The sequence below is a fragment of the Callithrix jacchus genome, chromosome 11 (genome assembly GCF_049354715.1).
Source record: "Callithrix jacchus isolate 240 chromosome 11, calJac240_pri, whole genome shotgun sequence".
In the NCBI taxonomy this organism is placed as follows: domain Eukaryota; kingdom Metazoa; phylum Chordata; class Mammalia; order Primates; family Cebidae; genus Callithrix; species Callithrix jacchus.
Genome location: NC_133512.1, coordinates 97,482,716 through 97,495,042, shown reverse-complemented (window position 1 = coordinate 97,495,042; position 12,327 = coordinate 97,482,716). Strand labels below are relative to the sequence as shown.

Sequence of the window (12,327 nt, the reverse complement as noted above, 5' to 3'; positions counted from 1 at the left end):
GCTCCTCAGGATTCCCAGGGTTTGGGGAGCTGACACACAACACACTCCCCTGCACATGTTTGGGATGGGTTCTGTGCTAGATGATGCAGGAGTCAGGGTCATGGAGCCAGACGTGGAGCTTCACTGCCGCAGCAGTGCTGGAGAATGCTGCTGAGGGGCATTGCAGCCTAGCACTTCAGACTTACCCCAGAGTAGCCTCCTGCCCATCCAGGCTGTCTGGGACGGGTGCAGGTCTCCTTTACCGAACACGAAGAAGAAGGAATGGTGGAGGGACCTGGGAAGCTCCTCCTCATCTGATTACCTGTTTCTACTGAATTCCCCTCCTGTGCAGACTTGAGCCTCATGTCTGCCTTCTTCTCTTTGCTGCCACTGAGATGCGGAACACCACCCTTTCTCCTCAAATGCCCATGGACATCACACGTCACTGTCCTGGATGGTACTGAGTTTGGGGGTAGGGATGTGTCGCAGTGCAGCCCAGCCAAGAATGGGTAATCAGTGAAACAGGTGACTGCCCTGGCCCAAGTCTAGCCTGCCTCCTGTTTTGTACAGCTGTGAGTTAAGAAGGATGTTAACATTTCTAAATAGTTGAAGCAATCAGAAGAAAAATAACATTTCATCTTCACACATGAAAACTGCCTGAAATTCAGAATTCAGTGCTCAGGAAGTTCTAGGTGATGCAGCCTTGCATGTCGCTTACAGTCTCATCCCTGGTGGCCTCTGTCCATGCAGCAAAGTTGAGATAAGGAGCTGGAACAGCAACCATACAGTCTGCTGAGCCCAGGTTTTCTGCTCTCTGGACCTTAAAACTCCTGCTCCAGGAAATCTCAGGTCCTGCATTTCCCAGCTGCTCTCCCTGCTTTCCCCAAGGCAGGCCCCATCCTGCCACTGCAACTCTTGCTCTCTTTCCCTCAAGCCCAGCCCCTTCTCCTCCAGCCTCCTCCACACCTCCGGGGTCCCCTGGTTGATTGAGCAGACCGATCTCACCATCCTTGCTCTCAGGGGTGGGATCAGGGCATCATCTTTTCAGCCTCCAAATAAATCAGAGCAAGTCTATGAATAAAGTAAGGAATTCTGCCAGCAACTTTTCGCATAGCATGTCTCCTGCTTTCTTCTTCTCCCATCCCTGGCTGATCTTGATTTTTCACAATAACAGAGTATTATTTGGAAGATCTTGTCCTCACTGAAAAGAGGATGGCAGCTAACATGCTGTATTTCTGGAGGAGGGGCAGAATGTGCTTTCTTTGTCGTGGGTGAATATAGTCCTGTCCCTTTCACTGCCCAATGGGAAGTTTGCCCCCAGTTCTGAGTCTACAACCTTTGACCTTTATAAGAGCTTCACCAAGTGTAGCTCCCTTACCTGTGCAGAAGGCATCTTCTCCACCCATTCGAAGCCCTTCTATTTTGTCCTAGAGGGGAAAGCTTACACTGGTTGTTCACACCGGAGGTGGATGTGATATCCAACACAAAGCATCACACTTTACAGATGAGGAAATTAAGACAAGAAAAGAAACCCCTACTGAGGTCACACATTATTTAACGGATAAACGGAAACTAACACCCAGGTCTGCTGACCTCAGATATTCCCAGCAGCAGTCTGGGCTTCCTGCTGAAGAACGTGCAGACAACCCCAAAACGTCAGCACATGTCTGCATTTCCCACCACCTGTATTTAATAGAGGCTGTAGACAGCCCCACAATGCACCACATGCCTGCGTTTCCCAGCACCCATATTTAACATGCAGATAACCCTAAAATTCAGCGCATACCTGCGTTTCCCAGAGCATGTACTTAGCTAATGGGAAGCAGGGGAGGCTCATAGAGGCTGTCCACCCAGATCAAGAAAGTCAGCCGTCATTTCCAACTGAACAGCTGACTGTCATGGGTTCTTGTCCGCCTTTAGGGTCTCAGGGCTGGTACCCAAACTAAAGTGTGCCTGGCAAAGCATCCCCCTTAAATAAACTCACTAAAGAAATTATCCCCTAAGTTTCCATGGTGATGCTGGTGCAAAGGGTGACAAACCATCCTGTTAGCCCAGGTCTCAGAGGATTCCCTGATCAAAGGAATTTCAGTGCTGAACTGGGAAAGTCCCAGGCTTACTCCAAGGGTACGAGATTGTCATGGGTCCAGGTTAGGGGTGGAGAGTAGAAAAGAACTGATTTGTTGGGCTCAGATCAATGACTTATGCTACAGAGGAGGATTGCTGCTTCCATATTCCTACCTCAAACAGTCTCAGACCAGTCGCTACCCCAGGGGCATCTCTCATCAAGCCCCCTCACCTCCTTGCATTGTTCCCACCATACCTTTCCCTCCTACCTCCTACTTCTGGTGCTCAGGTAGAAAATCCACCCAGGCCCCACAGAAGAATGACTTCTCATGCTTCCCTACTGTGGAAAACCCACACAACCCTTCCCAAAGCAACATGAGGACCTTGCTGTGTGCAAAGTTTCAGTGTATTGCCTTGTAACAGGCTCAAGACATTAATACTAAAGAATGAGTCTCCAATTTCAGAATTGAAGAGCCTATGGCAGGTCAACTGAAAAAATACTTTTTGGACTGATGTCATGGTGCTTTGGGGGAAGAAGTTGGTGTTCCGCGTGGTCCTGGTGCTGAAGATGCAGTCCACAGTCTGGGTCCCCTGTAGCTTGTTTCTACCCACCTGGCCCTCCTGCGCCCACCTTTTCCCTCTCTCCCCTAGCAGGATGAGGCGTGCAGGCTTGGGTGAAGCAGGACCTCCTGGCAACTCTGGGAACGACGGCTAAGCTAACAGCAGGTATAGCACCTGTGAAGAAGAAAATGAGAGACTCGCTGAAAGTCTGAGAAGCAAAGTAGCTGCTATAAAATCTTTTCCCGTGGAAATAGGCCATGGAGTTAAAACCCAAAATAAATTATCAGCTGAAACGGATTCACAACTGGATTCTACAATTGGATGTCTAGTATGGACAGACTGCAGACCTTATCCATAGGAAGCCACACAATGCTGCTGTGCCCTACGATGCTGCCTTCTTCGTTTGTCACGTATTGGATTATTAACCTGAGGTGATGCAAGCAACTGTGAATTTGGAATTTGTTCCAACTTAATGGCCTGGTGTACCACTTTGACAAAACTCAGCATCAAAACATCCCTAGTTTTCAAACACTATGGCATTTTCCATTGAAAATAGCTGCATGTCGCTTGTTTTATAAATCACATTAGATAATACAGTGCTCTTTGAATACTGTCTGTTTTTTCAATTTTTCAAGTCCTGGGGTACATGTGCACGTTTGTTACATAGGTAAATGTGTGCCATGGTGGTTCGCTGCACCTATCAACCCATCTCTTAGGTATTACGCCTGGCATGCATTCACTATTTTTCCTGATGTTCTTCCTTCCCCCACCCTATCCTCCCCTGACAAGCCCCAGTGTCTATTGTTTCCCTCCCTGTGTCCATGTCACACTTATAAGAGAGAACATGTGGTATTCGGTTTTCTGTTCCTGCATTAGTTTGCTGAGGATAATGGCTTCCAGCTTCATCCATATCCCTACAAAGAACATGATCTCATTCTTTTTTATGGCTGCATAGTATTCCGTGGTGTATATGTACCACATTTTCTTTATCCAATCTATCATTGATCGGCATTTGGGTTGATCAAATACTGTTTTTTAATGATTCATTTTAGCCTCTATTTTAAGGGATAGTGAGCTGGTGTGGCTCCACCAATTTCCAATTTGTTTTTCTATTATTTGCCAACTGTCAGATTAAATCACATTGTAATATTCTGTTGTTATCATAAATGTAGGTTTATGCCTGATTTAAGGAAACTTTTGGTAGGAGAGTAATAGAATGCCTGAAAAGCCTGCCTGTGAGCTCTAGAAGCAGGTAGCCTGTTGTGATCGAACGGTGCATCAACTGTGATCATGCACTGCCTTTTCCTCCTTTATTTAGTTAAAATCATAGGCTGATTTCTTTTTACCTGTAATCTTCCTAATAATTTTTTATGATATTGACCCTTCACTTCTCTCTGCCCAAAGATCTAATTCTTTAAATAATGCTTGTTGTTTTAGCATAGTTCTAGTGGGGCCCACTGCACAGGTGTATCAGTATAGTTATTGTTTTATATTTACTTTCTAAATTCTGTTGACTTGGCTTATAATAGTTTTATGATTTTTACTATATAAGTAGAACATTTGATTATCATTTGTGACAGAATAACGTGAAGTTAGGTAATTACTAAACTCTTAATGGAAATAGTATTTGAGAAACTCTGGCATTGAACTTGAAAGTAAGAGTATTACTGCTTTAATCCAGTGTATTTGTTTATGGAAAGGAAAACACAAAAGTGGACTCTTGAGTAAAAAGAAAAATTATTTTGCAGATGTGGTTAATGTGAAGGAAGGACCACCTTCCATAATGTAGAGGGAAATCATCCAGGCACTTGAAGGTCTTAAGGCAAAACTGACTTGAGAAGGAATTCTGCCTCAACACTGCAGCATCCACTCCTGGCTAAGTAGCCAGCCTGCCCACCTGTCCTACAGATTTTGGATATGCCATCCCCTGAAATCACATGAGCCCAATTCCTGGAAATAAACCTCTTAATGGATATATCCTGTTGCTTTTGTTTCTCTGGAGAAAACTGACCAAAAGCCAAAGCTAAATATTTCCAGCGAAACTCAGAGAAAGAGCACACCTGAGCATAATTGTCATCTTTTTGGCCAGGTGTAGTAGCTCACACCTGTAATCCCAGCACTTTGGGAGACCGAGGTGTGTGGATCACCTGAGGTTAGGAGTTTGAGACCAGCCTGGCCAACATGGTTAAACTCTGTCACTACTAAAAATACAAAAATTAGCTGGGCATGGTGGCATGTGCCTGTAATCCCACCTACTCAGGAGGTGAGGCGGGAGAATCACTTGAGCCCAGGAGGTGAAGGTTGTAGTGAGCTGAGATTGTGCCACTGCACTCCAGGCTGGGTGACAGATTAAATAGCATTGTAATATTCTGTTGTTATCATAAATGTAGGTTTATGTCCAATGTAAGGAAACTTTTAGTAGGAGAGTACAGAATGCCTGAAAAGCCTGACTGTGAAGCTCTAGAAACTCACAGTCGACAGACTGAGACTCTTTCTCAAAAAAAAAAATCTCATCTTTCCATGTGATGAGTGTCACGTCGGGGTCCACCTGAGACGTTGATCACCACCTGCAGAGGTCTGTCCTGCAGACCCTGACTCAGTGACAGATGAACAAAATACACTCACACACAGAATACAGCATGAGTTGGGCTAGGGATGGTTGTTAGCTGCTTTCAGAAGGTCATTGCAGCTAACAACCACTACTCCCTCTTCCTCCACAAATTTAATAACAGAGGTTCTAAGTCAACATGCTTGTGGATAATTAACATGGTTAAAAGAGTGGTTTTATGAATGATAAAAGGTCTTGGTTCTGAAGCCCAGAATAAACACCATTAACAGGTAATTCCTCTTCGACTCCCCCTGAGAGGACCACCCAGCACAAAGTTTACATGTGGAAACAGAGTGGAGACAAAGGGATGTGGGGTAAACAGACTTAACTGGGGAAGCTTTTATTATCCTAATCTTTACCCTATGACTTAATGCTCTAACATAAGAACTGGCTGCTTTCAGCTTATTCCATAAGTTAATTAAAAACCTTTCAGCCTTGTGTGCTGGGCTACTGATGTGTGCAGTCATGAGTCTGTCAGGTGAGGCAGCCATTGTGTCTGACTGGTGAGGGGGTCATTGGTCTTATTTCAGCTTTACATTCTAGAATTAGCAAATAACATAAGACAATTCTGAGTACAACTGGCAACATTCTTTTCCAGTCAAAGAGTGACTCCCAGGAACAGAGGTTTCACTAGGAGAGATGATCTTGCACACCTTTCTACATGGCTGTTTGTTGGGTTTGTAGATCTATAGCGTGAAGAGATTCTAAAAGTTTAGTTTTAAGTGCTTTATGTCTGCTGTTCTGTTTGTACTGACTCAGTAATAGATGTCACTGCAATGCTGGCAGCTGCCAGGATGACTATGGCTGAGACTATAACGGCCATAAGTTTAACTATGAATCCTTTGTGTCTGACTTGTAGTGTTACTTGACATCTTAATGAGTTGTATGCCATTAACGCAGAACTTCACCAGGGGTATGTTAATCTCTTTTAGTCGAGCAGTAGCATTGTTAGAAGCTGTGACCGGGGTGTTAGTTTAAGTTACAAGGCAGAAAAATGTATATTAGAAAATGGGCTTGATAGTGTAGCAAGTACAGTTTGCAGGCAGAGTGAAAGAATAAAAAAGATACAAATCATCTGGAGTGATGATGTCTGTCTCCTGAATAGGATTCCCCGTGGCCTCCAGCATGGTCCTGTTCAGCATTCCTTAGGTGATGCCCTGGCTTGTGTGGTTTGAGGAAGCTGCATCGTTTGGAGTTGCGGATCTTGTAGAGTCTTTCCTAGGCTGGCTCGAGTTTTTTCTTCTTTCTACCCTTGTGAGGACAGAGTCTCTAGGCTGGTGTGGGTGTACTGGAAATTCTAGGAGTTGTGCCTGTGCTAAGACACTTTTTATAATCTTCATAAAAGAGCAGGTTAGTACTTTAAAAAAAAACTTGTGCTTTATTTTAATGTCTAGTTTACAGAAAAACGAGATACTTCTTTAACTTTTAACTAATATATTTACATACAGAATTTCTTTTACAATTAATGTTTTAAAACTTGCTTAGACTTTCAAAACAAAAATTATACAATCTACTTGCATAAATTCTTTTCTATAACATTTTTCACAGTTTTCACTGGCAGACTTAGACATGTCTTGACTTTCTTTGTTTTATAGCCTTCTTTACTAATGGTACATTTCTTTTTTTTTTTTTTTTTTTTTATAAAGACAGGGTTTCACCATGTTGGTCAGGCTGGTCTTGAACTCCCGACCTCAGGTGATCCACCCACCTTGGCCTCCAAAGTGCTTGGATTACAGGCGTGAGCCACCACGCCCGGCCAACATTTCTTTTTCTACTTCTTACTTTATCTCCTTTGTCTTGCTTTCTGTGCTTCTTCATCTCTCTTCGCCTCCTTGTCTCCTTTCCTCTCTCTCTCTCGCTGACTCTCTTTTTCCTTTTTACACTACCTCTTTCCTTAGTCTCACTTTCTGTATCTGCCTGTCTTGGTCAGGCAGTGATGTTAACACTTGTAAGTCTGCTTGTTCATTGCCATGAGCCAATGGGCCAGGCAGTGCACTGTGGGCTTGAGATTAGACTTAATTAAACTTGTTTCAAGATTTTGTGGTAGATAAACTGAGTGAGCCAAGCCACTTACTGTATTTATGGGCTGAGCAGGAAAAGCTTTAGGGCTAGTATCACAGTTTTAATCTCAGTTCTCTGACTGCTAGTAAACTTAGATCGGGCGACTGAATTATGTGGTCTTGGCTAGACTACAGCCTTTCCTGTTTACCTGATTGATCAGGAAACAGTGATAAAGCATTAGGTATGGAGAAGTGCAATACTGCTTCAAATTTCTCTTAAAGGAATCTTGATATTAGGATCATAAGTTAGCAATTGACTGCATGAATCATTAACATGACAAGCTGAAATTGGTAACATGAAATGTAAAAGGACATATGAAAATATTTCTAGAAGCAAAGACTCAAATAATATATTTGAACCATATGCTTAAAACCACAGGTAGAATAGCTTAAATCTTGCAGGTGAGTCTTCAGGCTTAGTTTATGGACCTTAAACTGGCAAACTGTTCTGAAAACAGTGACTCACTACCAGGACAAAGACTCTCTTTAATCAGCGAGGCAAGACAGTTACTTACGCATATGTTTCTACTACACTTCTCACAAATTTCACTTTCTGAGAATGGGCACAATATTTTTACTTCTAAATTCAACAAATATTATTTAAAGTTCTCCTTTAAAGGGTAATGTGTGGTTTTACATGCTTAGCTTTTAATTGCTCTTTAATTCATGCGCCTTCTGTAATTTATCTCCTTTTAGACGTCACTGTTCAACTTAAGTTGGATTTTTAAAGAGCCACATTAAGGATAAGAGAAAAGAACAATGGCCATTATCAGAATTTGAATTTTACTTAAATCTCAGCAGAGAATTATAATCTAGGGCGTTGCTTGTAAACAAGGAACTCATGAAATTTCACTGTGGGACATCCGTGGAGCCGGAGCACAGGGACGTGGGTCCCGGTGGGCAGCCATGCTGGCCCCGCCCAGGTGCTGCTTTCCATTTCCATTTGGGCTGCTCACTCCCGGCCTCCCCCAACCCAAAGGTTGCCGGCTGGGACAGAGCTTCCCTGAAAAAGCCTTCCCCACCCCCGTTTTTTTTTTTTTTTTTTTTTTTTTTCCTTTAGCTTAATGGCACGGCTTTGGCTTCTAATGCTTTTCCTTATCTTTTTATAACCAGAAACCTGATTGTCTGGCCAATCATCAATTACCGGGCAGGCTAAGCGTTCCTTCTGTAATGCTGCTTGCTTAAGACAAGGACCTACAGCTGTAGCTGTTCCCTTGTCCCTTTTTCTGTTCATTGCATACCTTCGTGCATGATTTCTCCCCACTCCCTCCCAGAGCTTTATGTCCATCGTGCTCTCTGCTGGGAACTTGGACTTTGGGAAACAACCGTGTGCATTCATTGAGCTTGATACAGTTTCTGTTGCACTGATAACTGCGGTCCTGTAATGAATCCGTAGGCTGAAACAATCCCTCCCAAACTTGGCAGTCCCCAGTGGGTACAAATGACTTACTGACTACTTGAACGCGAGGTCTCTGCACCTTCTGTTTTTTTTTTTTTTTTGGCGGGGGGGCAGGTCCACTGCTTTTCTTCTTCACAGCGATGATCACGTCAGTTCACTCCCTGTTCAGGCGCCTGCTATGACGATGACGTGGTCAGGTTTCCTCACACCAGGACACTGGCTGTGGCAAGGGTCACATCGGGGTCACCACCTGAGACATTGGTCACCACCAGCAGACCCTGACTCAGCGACGGATGCATGAAATACACTCTCACACTCAGAGTACAGTAAGAGTCTGGCTAGGGATGGTTGTCAGCTGCTCTCAGAGGGCGACTGCAGCTAACGACCCCTACTCCCGCTTCCTCCTTGCAGTTATTCAGCAGAGATTTAATAACAGAGGTTCTAAGTCAACGTGCTTGTGGATAATTTACGTGGTTAAAAGAGTGTTTTGTTTTGTTTTGTTTTTATCCATTCCCTGAAGCGTGATTCTGTTACTGGGATGCGCAAAAGAGTGGTTTACAAATGATAAAAGGTCTTGGTTGCAGGGCCCAGAATAAACCATTAACAGGAAATTCCCCTGTGTCCTCCCCACCCACACGACCATCCAGCACAAAATTTACATAAGTAAACGGAGTGGAGACAAAGGGATGTGGGGTAAACAGACTTAACTGGGGAAACTTTTACTATCCTAATCTTTACTCTATGACTTAATACTCTAACGTACAAACTGCCTTCAGCCTGTTCCATAAGTTAATAGAAACCTTTCGGCCTTCCAAAAGGTTGGAGACTATATCTTACAACCTTTCCCTAATATTTCCCTTAATATGTTGCCAGCCACCCTGAGTGAATCCCCATGTTTCCAAGGATGGTTCTTTTCTTTCCAAGGATGATATTGGGGTGGACATTTTTTAAAGATGGGATTGCATGAGGGGGATGGCAAATGGGAAAACCAACATTTTCTTTTTGATACCATCTTGTTCGCAATGCTAATGGTTTTGAATTCAAGACTCTCTGTTTTCCCATGTGCTGCCCCTGGATTGTCTTGAACGGTGGCCCCCCACAGAGGGCCGGTAAGGAGGGGCTCCTGAGCATGAGAGGAAAACCGGTAGTACCAAGTAGGTGCCTGGAGAGGTGGGCGAGGGTCAGACGAGGCAATGCTAGAAGAGCTGCAGAGAGGGGCGAGGGAACGTGCAAGCAAGTATTCCTACACTAGGGGAGGCTGGGGACCTAGCCATCTTGTCATACCATCCACTTCTTCTAACTGCCAGGAAACTAAGATTTCCAGGATTTCCTAAAGCAGCAGTGACATGAGGCCAAGTCTGCACCTGAGATTGAGGGAGTGAAAGGATATCAAGGGAGAGATGGCAGCTTTTTTACGTGTTTGGGGACAAACTGAGTGTCTGTAGGGCCGGACTCTGCTGCTGCCCCCGTGTGCTGAGAGGGCCCAGCCCTCTGCGCCTGTGTGCAGCAGGGCTATTCACGTGCTATGTGTGGCCAAGAGACTGATGGCAGGCCATTTCCTCCAAGACCGAGAACTGAAACTGCTGATTTCTCAGAACCCAGCCTGAAGAGAAAGAGAAGTGAAAAGGGGGCTTCTCAGAAACATCAGGGTTGTTCTCATTTTCCTTAATTATTTTATTGAGGAATTTTTTCTCTCCAGTCACAGTGCTATTCCTCTAGCCCAAACCGCCACTGCAGAGAACCCCACCCAAAGGCCACAGAAGCTGTCTGGACAGCACTGTCATCGCCCCTCTCCAGGAAAAAAATAAAAATAAAATAAAAAGCCTATCCTGGGCTGGCCATCAACCCACCACGCTCATCTTATATCCATCAATCCTTCCATTAATTCATTTTAAAACAGTGGTAAATCCCTGTATTTACAGGCATTTCTCATCCATGGGATATGGTTGAACCAGTTTAACCAATTTAACTAGTCCAGGCACAGTGGCTAATGCCTGTAATCCCTGCACTTTGGGAGGGAAGCCGAGGCCAGAGGGTCACCTGAGCCCAGGAGTTCAAGACCAGCCTGGGCCACAAAACCCCATTTCTACCAAAAAATAAAACAAAACAAAAATTAGCCTGGCACAGTGGTGCATGCCTATAGTCTCAGCTACTCAGGAGGCTGATGTAGGAAGATCATCTGAGCCCGGGAGGCTGAGGTTGCAGTGAGTCATGATTGTGTCACTGCACTCCAACCTGGGTGACAGAGCGAGACCCTGTCTCAAAAAGAAAGAAAGAAAAAGGAAGGGAGAAAGGAAGGAAGGGAGGGAGGGACAGCAGGAGAGAGGGAGGGAGAGAAGGAGTGAGGGAGGGAGAGAGAGAAGGAGGGAGGGAGGGAGGAGGAGGAAGGAAAAGAACAGTTCATGCCCCAGACTGGGAGAGCATCATCTCTAAGCTAATGAGAGTAAAGAATGGTTCCCTCCAGGCCGGGCACGGTGGCTCACGCCTGTAATCCCAGCACTTTGGGAGGCCGAGGTGGGTGAATCACGAGGTCAACAGATCGAGACCATCCTGGTCAACATGGTGAAACCCCGTCTCTACTAAAGATACAAAAAATTAGCTGGGCATGGTGGCGCATGCCTGTAATCCCAGCTACTCAGGAGGCTGAGGCAGGAGAATTGCCTGAACCCAGGAGACGGAGGTTGCAGTGAGCCAAGATGGTGCCATTGCACTCCAGCCTGGGTAACAAGAGTGAAACTCCGTCTCAAAAAAAAAGAATGGTTCCCTCCACTATGAGGGGCATGGTGGAGACGGGGAAGGTGGAGACTCCCACTGGAAAAAACTATGAAATGCTCTGAAACTAGTTGGTTGACCTTGGACAGATCATTTTACTCTCATTTGCCAGAAGTAGCAATAATACTCTCTTTACTTCCCTCACCTGAGTTTCCAAAAGACAAATGGCATGCTAATTAGAAAAACATAACGTGCAGTTGTGAGGATTTGCCAGTTAGAGGGTTATGAGTCAGGGTAACTGCCTAGTAATAAAGCCCTTGCTATCTATAACTTTCTTGCTAACAGTGGGAGTTTAACTAATTCTTTATGTATATATTTATAATATACCAAACTAGTACAAGATATTACTAATAGGGAAAATTGTTGGGGCAGACAGTGAGGAGTACAGGGGAACTCTCAGTATATTTCATTCCTATTTTTCTGTAAACCTAAAACTGCTTTTAAAAATACATACATATATATGTGTGTGTATATATATATATATATATATATATATACACACACACACAACTATAGATAGATAGATGATAGATAGATAGATAGACAGATAGATAGATAGATAGTTAGATAAGATCACCTCGACTCCTATTCCTGGAATCTTTCTTCCCTCTTTAAGATGGAAACGACTTCCATCAAGTTGAGCGGTATAGTCAACAACAAAAAGCAATGAGAATAAAATAAGATTAAGATCAAAGGGTGAATTTCAGCTTGTTCTTCAAAGACTATCCCATTGCTTCTGGGGCAGGCCAGGCTGGGGGAAGGATGTTCAGGTGATCTTTTCTTGCCCTGCATTGTATGGGGAATCCATATATGTACCCACATAGGGGTGCAGCAGCCACTATGTGCGTATATGAAAATGCTCTTGCACAAACACAAGAAGTGAG

At 44.3% G+C, this 12,327-nt stretch overlaps 1 pseudogene; it reads left to right on the top strand.

The window, feature by feature from the left end:
* Positions 1–2,698: 2,698 nt before the first annotated feature.
* LOC118143869 (BET1 homolog pseudogene) lies at positions 2,699–3,040 on the top strand (annotated as a pseudogene).
* The last annotated feature ends 9,287 nt before the right edge of the window (positions 3,041–12,327 follow it).